Source organism: Corylus avellana, chromosome ca1 (genome assembly GCF_901000735.1).
Source record: "Corylus avellana chromosome ca1, CavTom2PMs-1.0".
NCBI classification, from domain to species: domain Eukaryota; kingdom Viridiplantae; phylum Streptophyta; class Magnoliopsida; order Fagales; family Betulaceae; genus Corylus; species Corylus avellana.
Window position 1 is genome coordinate 1 of NC_081541.1, and position 7,909 is coordinate 7,909.

The following is a 7,909-nucleotide window of genomic DNA, read 5'->3' on the forward strand; positions in this document are numbered from 1 at the left end:
TGAAATAAAAACATCTAAACCCAAGCAAACAAACAGGAAAAACAAGAAGCAAAAAACGCAGGAAAATGAACCAAAACAGGAAAGAAAAATGCAGAAAACACCCAAACCTCAAAACAGAAGCCTCGTCGGAAGGAGGCTAGTCAAATCCGGCGAAAAAACAGAGAAGAAGGCAAGGCGACGAGACAATGGGGCAAAGCTTGAGACTAAAAAAAAGGCTGAGCTAAAAGGTGGAGAGGGACAGAAGAAACCGGACACAAGAGGGGAAAGGGGCAGAAGAGAAGGGGGGAAGCATTGCACAAAGGCTAGGGAGCATAAAGTAAATTGCCTAGCAAAAAGGGTTGAGGGCAAGGGGAGGAGGGTAGGCAGCGAAGGCCACCCTTCCTCCCCACCTGTGCGGCTCTCACTGAAACAGGGGCTAGGGCTTTTTTTTTTTTTTCGCACGTGCGTTTGGTAAAACATGTTAAAAAATATTTTTTCTATCAATTGAATATTTGGATAACATTAGCATATAATTGCGGTTTCATAGACAAATTACCAATAAGGACATTTGTTTATAACAATAAAATAACTAACATTGTCTATAAGCCTCAATTTTAACACATTTGCAAACAAACATTGTCTATAAGCCTCAATTTTAACATTGTCTATATTAATTTTGAGTTTTCAACATAAGCAATGGTATCTTGCCATATTATTAGTTGTTTCTATATGCCCATTTTTTTTTTCTTTCTTTCTTGAGACAGATTTCATACAGACATATAATAAAGAATAGAGGTTTTTAACATATTTTAGGTGGGAATTTTTGAAATTTTCATTCGCACTTGAAAATTTGATAATTATTGCGCCAAATATTTGTTGATTTTGCTTTAAATTCAAGCCTTTTCAAATAAGCACCCCTAGCTTGCTTATAAAAATCGCTGATTTTTTTTTTCTCAATTTTCAATTATGCATTTTTTAAATCGCAACGATTTGTGTTTTGTAATTTAAAAAAAAAAATGCAAATTATTCTTATAAAATCGCAATCTCAAACACAACCTAAGACTGATATGCCATCATGCATTAACTTTTGCAACTTCGTGACCCCGAAAGTCGCGAAATTCAAATTTCTATTTTTGTCTAACTAGGAGACTCCGATATTTATCTTATTCAGTTTAATTCGGCCCAAAACACGATTTCTAGACTCGTATTTTTTCTTTTCAGGTGTTTTTTCCTCCTTCACTAATGCTTGCAACCGCCATCTTGCATTAACTTTTGCAACTTCGTGACCCTGAAAGTTGCAAAATTCAAATTTCTATTTTTGCTTAGCTAGGAGACTCCGATATCTACCTTATTCAATTTAATTTGGCCCAAAACATGATTTCTAAACTCGTATTTTTTTTCTTTTCCGGTGTTTTTTCCTCCTACACTAATGCTTGCAACTGCCATCTGGCATTAACTTTTGCATTTCGTGACCTGGAAAGTCGCGAAATTCAAATTTCTATTTTTGTCTAACTAGGAGACTCTGATATCTATCTTATTCAATTTACTTCGGCCCAAAACACGATTTCTAGACTCGTATTTTTTATTTTCAGGTGTTTTTTCCTCCTACACTAATGCTTGCAACAGCCATCTTGCATTAACTTTTGAAACTTCGTGACCCCGAAAGTCGCGAAATTCAAATTTCTATTTTTGCCTAGCTAGGAGACTCCGATATCTACCTTATTCAATTTAATTCGGCACAAAACACGATTTTTAGACTCGTATTTTTTCTTTTCCGGTGTTTTTTCCTCCTACACTAATGCTTGCAACAGCCATCTTGCATTAACTTTTGCATTTCGTGACCCGATAGTCGCGAAATTCAAATTTCTCTTTTTGTCTAGCTAAGAGACTCCGATATCTATCTTATTCAATTTACTTCGGCCCAAAACACGATTTCTAGACTCGTATTTTCTATTTTCATGCAACTGTAATTTGTGTGGTTCTTGACAACAAGCCACCATTGTTGTTCAGATTAAGTGACTCCAACGCGCTCACTACAGTTCTTTCAGACTCAGCATCAAGGGCACTTGTTGCTTCATCTAGGAGCAAAATTACAGGCCTCTTTAGTAGAGTTCTTGCAATGGCTATTCTTTGCTTTAGTCCACCTGAAAGTTGGTAGCCTTTCTCTCCAACAGTTGTATCATATCCATTAGGCAAATTACTTATAAATTCATGTATGTTTGCTTCCACTGATACCTCCACAATTTCAGTTTCAGAAGCCGCATCATTTCCATAGCTGATATCGTCTCTAATTGAGGAGCTAAAAAGAAGTTGTTGCACCAATCCTATTTGTGTCCTCAGCCTTCTCAGATTGTACTCCCTTATGTCTTTCCAATCAATAAGAATCTTTCCTTCCCTTGGATCATAAAATCTTAGCAAAAGGGCCAAAACAGAGGATTTTCCTGCTCCACTTGGCCCAACGAGAGCTACCTTTGATCTAGCTTCAATTTGTAAACTGAAGTTGTTGAGAACAGTCACTGCTGGTCTTAATGGGTAGTTAAATTTGACGTTTTGAAATTCAATTATTCCCTTGATCCTCTCAAGACGTGAATTTTCCGGTGTATCTGGTTCAATTTCAGTTTTCCGGTCAAGGGTATTGAATGCAGGAGTTAGTATCCTGATGGCAGAGATGATGGTGGGGATCAATGTCCATAACTCAGTGATTGAAGGTACTGTGAGAGAGAAAATCTGGTATGCTCTTATGCGGTTTTCAAAGGTGGCTTGGTTTTTATCAACCAAAATTGTTGTGTACCACAAAGCGACAGCATGTGCAATGTTCCATAAACAAAGGGAGAAGCCTTGAATGATTCCATACTTAATACTCTCTCTCCTACTCTTCCTATTTGGGATTTCCAGAAATATTCTGGCTTTCCTGATTATGTGCTCTTCATGACAAAAGGATGCTATGGTTCTTATGTTGGTTGCAGATTCAGAAGTTACGCTGATAAGTTCATAATGTGCAGCAGCTGAATCACCTGAAAATCCTTTAGCTGACTTGGCTTGAATTAGGCCACCGATGAAGTGGCAGGGCATCACAGCCCAAGCTACGAAGCCCATTCTCCAGTTTACAACCATGCTGACGAATGTTGCAATCAATATGGAGGAGATGCATTGTACAATAACAGACATACGATCAGCAATTATGGTTTTAACCATGGAGGTATCATATATGATTCGTGAAGTAAGTGAACCAACATTGTTCTCAGGTTTCTCAAACCAAGCTATTTCATTGTGCAATATGCCTGCAAAATTGTAATGCTGCAGATGTCAATTTACACTTTGTACTGGGTTTCGGAGCTCGTACTTATGATAAAATAATCTGCTTAAAGTGTATAAAGTAATTTACCAGAGAGAAAAATGTAACGTGATGATGCAGAAATTTTAATGGGCGTACTGTGATACCTGAATACAAAGCTTGTTTGAGGTTTCCCATAGCCTTCTCCCCAACCATGCCAAAAAAGTAATGTTGCATGGTGTGACTGAATAATGAAAGCAATCCAATTAGAGAAAAGATGATTGAATACCATCCAACTTCCCTCTTTGCATCTTTGTTGTAGTACGCTACTCCTATTGTAATGATGAAAAATCCGAAAATAGGCTTTGAGATGCCAGAGAAAGCTGCAACAAAGGAGCCAATAGCAATCTTTACAAGGTCTCTGTTTTTCAGGCCAAACCAGATTCTGAGGAATATACTTGTATTTCTTCTTCCCCTCTGGTCTTCTTGCTTGGTAAAGTCTCCAGTATATTTGTTGGACTCTATATATTCCTCCTTTTGTTCAATTTATTGAGATGGAACCTGTTGCTTGATATTTGCAGGTTCTTCAGTGGAATTTGTGGCTCTGTCATTCAATCCACGATATAAGCAGGTTGAGTTTTTGTTCCAATTATTTCCATAACATGTCAAGAAAGGGGGAATTGGGGGCGACTAACCTCAAGTCGTGAACTGGGTTCAGGTTCTGCATGTTATATAGGTTATTGTAGACTTTGTTGGTATCTAGCAAGCTCTGGTGTGTTCCTGTCTCTGTAACTTGACCATTTTCTACAACCGCAATGATATCTGCATTAATAATGGTAGACAGTCTGTGCGCGATCAAGATGACTGTTCTCCCCTGCATGGCCATCTCAAGGGCGTCTTGAACCAGCTTCTCTGACTCTAAATCAAGTGCACTTGTGGCCTCGTCAAGCAAAAGAATTGGAGGGTTTTTTAGAATGGCTCTTGCTATTGCGATTCTTTGTTTTTGCCCTCTTGATAACTGGACTCCCCTTTGTCCTACCTGCACTCCAAATTAGTGTAGAATTAATACTCTCATTGAGTGAATGGTGGATCAAGCACTTGGGATATTAAGTTATGATGACGCCGTTGCCCTGTATTTGCTCTATTCTGTTTTCATAGCTTACCAAAGCTGACCTATTAGACGTCCCATGAGAACTAAAGTAATTGACCTGCAGTCTTGAAAGCGAAGGCTTGGTTTATTTATTTATTTTTGTTCCCATAACTGAATAATCCTGACCTACAAGGTACATCTCATTAGAACCAAGGTACTTGAACTATATTCTTCAATGCAAGGCTCCTATATCTCCTGGTTTTTTTTTTTGTTAGATCATTTCCCTTCACTTAATTATTTCCACGTAAATGTTATATGGTTAAATTTTAACAACTATTAACAAGCATTAGGCACTATAATATATACTGATGACATTTGTTGTAAGAGCTATGTACTGTACACAGCAATTAAGATGTATGAAGCAAAATGTTAGTATTAAAATATATGATGCGACGCACATTAATTATTCATTTGGTTACTATTTATGGTACTGTGCAAACATCCGACATGCTGTTTAAAAGTACTTTTTTTGTTGCAATTAAAACGGAATGGCGGATAGAAATTTTTTTTGGTGGATTAGAATAATGTTTAAGGAGGTCATCCTCTTTTAAATTCGTCATATTTATATAAAATGAATGGAATGGTGAATAAGTGATTTCCAAGGAATTGTCACATAAAACATAGATATGTATAGTGTGCAAAACAGGAAAGGGTTGATATTATGAATTAGGATTGCGAGGCTTGTACTTTGAATGCTTAGTCGGAGACTCACTAGAATGTCAAACATATGGATTAGTTTTCTGTCAGTCCCCCTTCTCATATTCTTGTTTACAACCTTTTTTTTTTTATTTTTTTTTATTTTTTTTATTTTTAATATTAGATTTTGAGTATAATTTTATTTCCGATATCTGCATGATCATTTCGGTTTTTGATTGGCCAATAATTGCGATGCGATAAGTAGTTTTGTTGAACTAATAATGCTTGAAAAAGTGGTAAGGTGAATGGAGAGGGGTTTGTCAACAAACCTCTGTCAGGTACTGATTTGGAAGCTGCGATATAAAGGAGTGTGCATTTGCCATTCTTGCTGAATTTTGGATTATTTGGTCATCCGCATTTATATTTCCAACTTTGATGTTATCCAAGATGGTGCCAGAAAAAAGTGATGGTTCTTGGGAAACCGCACCTATGTTTTTCCGGAGGAACTTCAAATAGAGATCCTTGATGTTGTGTTTGTCAACGAAAATCTCTCCTGAACATAAATATGCATACTTCATCATTAATTATACACTTGCATGTGCAAATATGAACTTAAAACAAAAAAAAATTTAGATTCCGTGCAATAGAGTTATCATATTACACTACAAATAGGGCTGTTCTATGTAAAAGGCTATATGAACCCATTTGGTCGGACAGACGTTCGAGTAGCCGAAGTCATTCTTGCTGGGATAGTTCTTACAAGTAGAATCATTACAACCTTTCAGCATGGATTGACCTATTGCAGTACAATATAAGGGATTTCCGTTCAAACAGAAGGACATAGGAGAGCTTGATGTGGCAAGCTATTGAAACATACATATACGTGTGTCCATTTTTCGCATTGAATGCTTGGGTTCTTATGAGCTTAAAGTAAAAGAAGGAAAAAACAAAATGCTGAGCAACTCAGGACTAATTTAGGAGTAAGAAGGAGCTGCACAAACCTTTTGAGGGGTCATAGAATCTTGCAACTAGAGAGATGACTGTACTCTTTCCACATCCACTGCTACCCACTAAAGCCACTGTCTTTCCTGCTGGGATTGACAATGAAAAACCTTGAAGGATCAATTTCTCTGGCCGAGATGGGTAGGCAAAGTATACATCACGTATGTCAATGTTGCCATCAACCCCTTCAAGCGTCTTCCCTCGTGAACTAGAGCTTATACTTGGCTTTGTGTGAATCACATGGAACACTTGGTTTCCCGCAGCCTTTGCCTGATTGAAGACTTGCATGTCTGGAGTAGCATGGGTGAGTGATCTGCATTAAAAAGAAGCAAGTTTTTTTTTTTTAAATGCACGAAGTGATAGAATTTGGTGTGCTTTTAGTTCTATTTTTCTTTTTAAGTGAATGTTACTTCGATCATTACATAGCTCCGAACAGAATGCTCATTACTACAGCTATAATATCCCCTCCACTTGCCCTCTTGGCAGTAACTACAATGGCTCCAACCCATACGATGAAAGCCCAAGAACAGAAGCTCACAGTCTGAAACATTCCTGTTCCAACGCCCTTTAGTAGTGCTTCTCCTCTGCTTAACAAAAACTGTTTCTCCATGCACTCTGAGAAAGACTTGATTGCATAGCTCTCCCCAACAAATGCATGCACTGTTTTAATTTGAGATCGTCTGCGATAGGGAAATCAGAGAGCAGATTAGTCAAATAATTAGGGAAATCACTGTTTTAATTTAAGTTTTTAGGGGGTCCTTAACGGGTCTAGTCACTGTTGTAGTGGGTTGGTCGTTTTTGCACATGGGCGGAACCACCAAAAAATTATAGTCATTGCCTATATATATTTTATGTATGCTGCAATTTTCTAAAATGGATCCTCCAAAAGTAATTTTAACTATTTAAAAATGTTTTTCTCTGCCCCTCTTAAAATTTTGGTCTGCATGTTCGAAAGCCTCCAATTAAGAATGGTGAATATGGTTCTTCCTCTGCTTAACAAAAACTGTTTCTCCATGCACTCTGAGAAAGACTTGATTGCACAGCTCTCCCCAACAAATGCATACACTGTTTTAATTTGAGATATCGTCCGCGATAGGGAAATGAGAGAGCAGATTAGTCAAATAATTAGATCAGGTACAGGTTGAAGGTGGAGATGGTTAGCAATTAATTAATTGTGCTTTCGAGACTCTTACTTGTTCTACCATACACGTAGCTTCTGAATGGAAAAGCATTTTGGCAGCTGTAATAGTGTTCATTTTCTTTGTGTATGTGGTTCCGATTGCAAGAATTAATGGAACAACCAACAAGGTAAGCAGTGCTACTTCCCAACAGCATATAGCAGCAATCAGTATTCTAGAAAAGAAAGTTGCAAAGCTCGACAGAAAGTGACCCAACTGTACGTGACCGAGAGAAACTTTGTTAGCATTAATATCTTTTGTGATTATGAATGCCCAAGTGAAGTGCATGAAACATTTGAGCATAAATTAATTGCATACCTTTTCGCCGATGGCATCTTGTACGATACTCATGTGGTTAGTAATTCCATCAATGATTTTTCCACTTGTTAAATCTGTATGAAAAGCCCCAATCTCCTGGCTAAGAACTGCTCTTAGGAATGCTAATCTTAGGCGTGCTAACTGCCTTTCGCTTGCATACATCCAGCATCCAACCTCTATAAATCGAAAATTAAAGTGAGGACGAAGAGATGGTCATTAGTAAAAAAGGGTGAAAAGAAAACACAGTAATTAATGTTTGTTAATTTTTTTTTCCTCATACATCTGAAAATACAAAATATTTAAAGCTATTTTCAACTTTTTTGTCAAGTCAAAACAATTTTAAACCAAAAACAAAAGAAAAAAGAAAAAACA

General features: G+C 37.3%; 1 pseudogene; it reads right to left on the minus strand.

The window, feature by feature from the left end:
* Nucleotides 1-1,935: 1,935 nt before the first annotated feature.
* Nucleotides 1,936-7,699, minus strand: LOC132186713 (ABC transporter B family member 13-like; annotated as a pseudogene).
* Nucleotides 7,700-7,909: the final 210 nt, after the last annotated feature.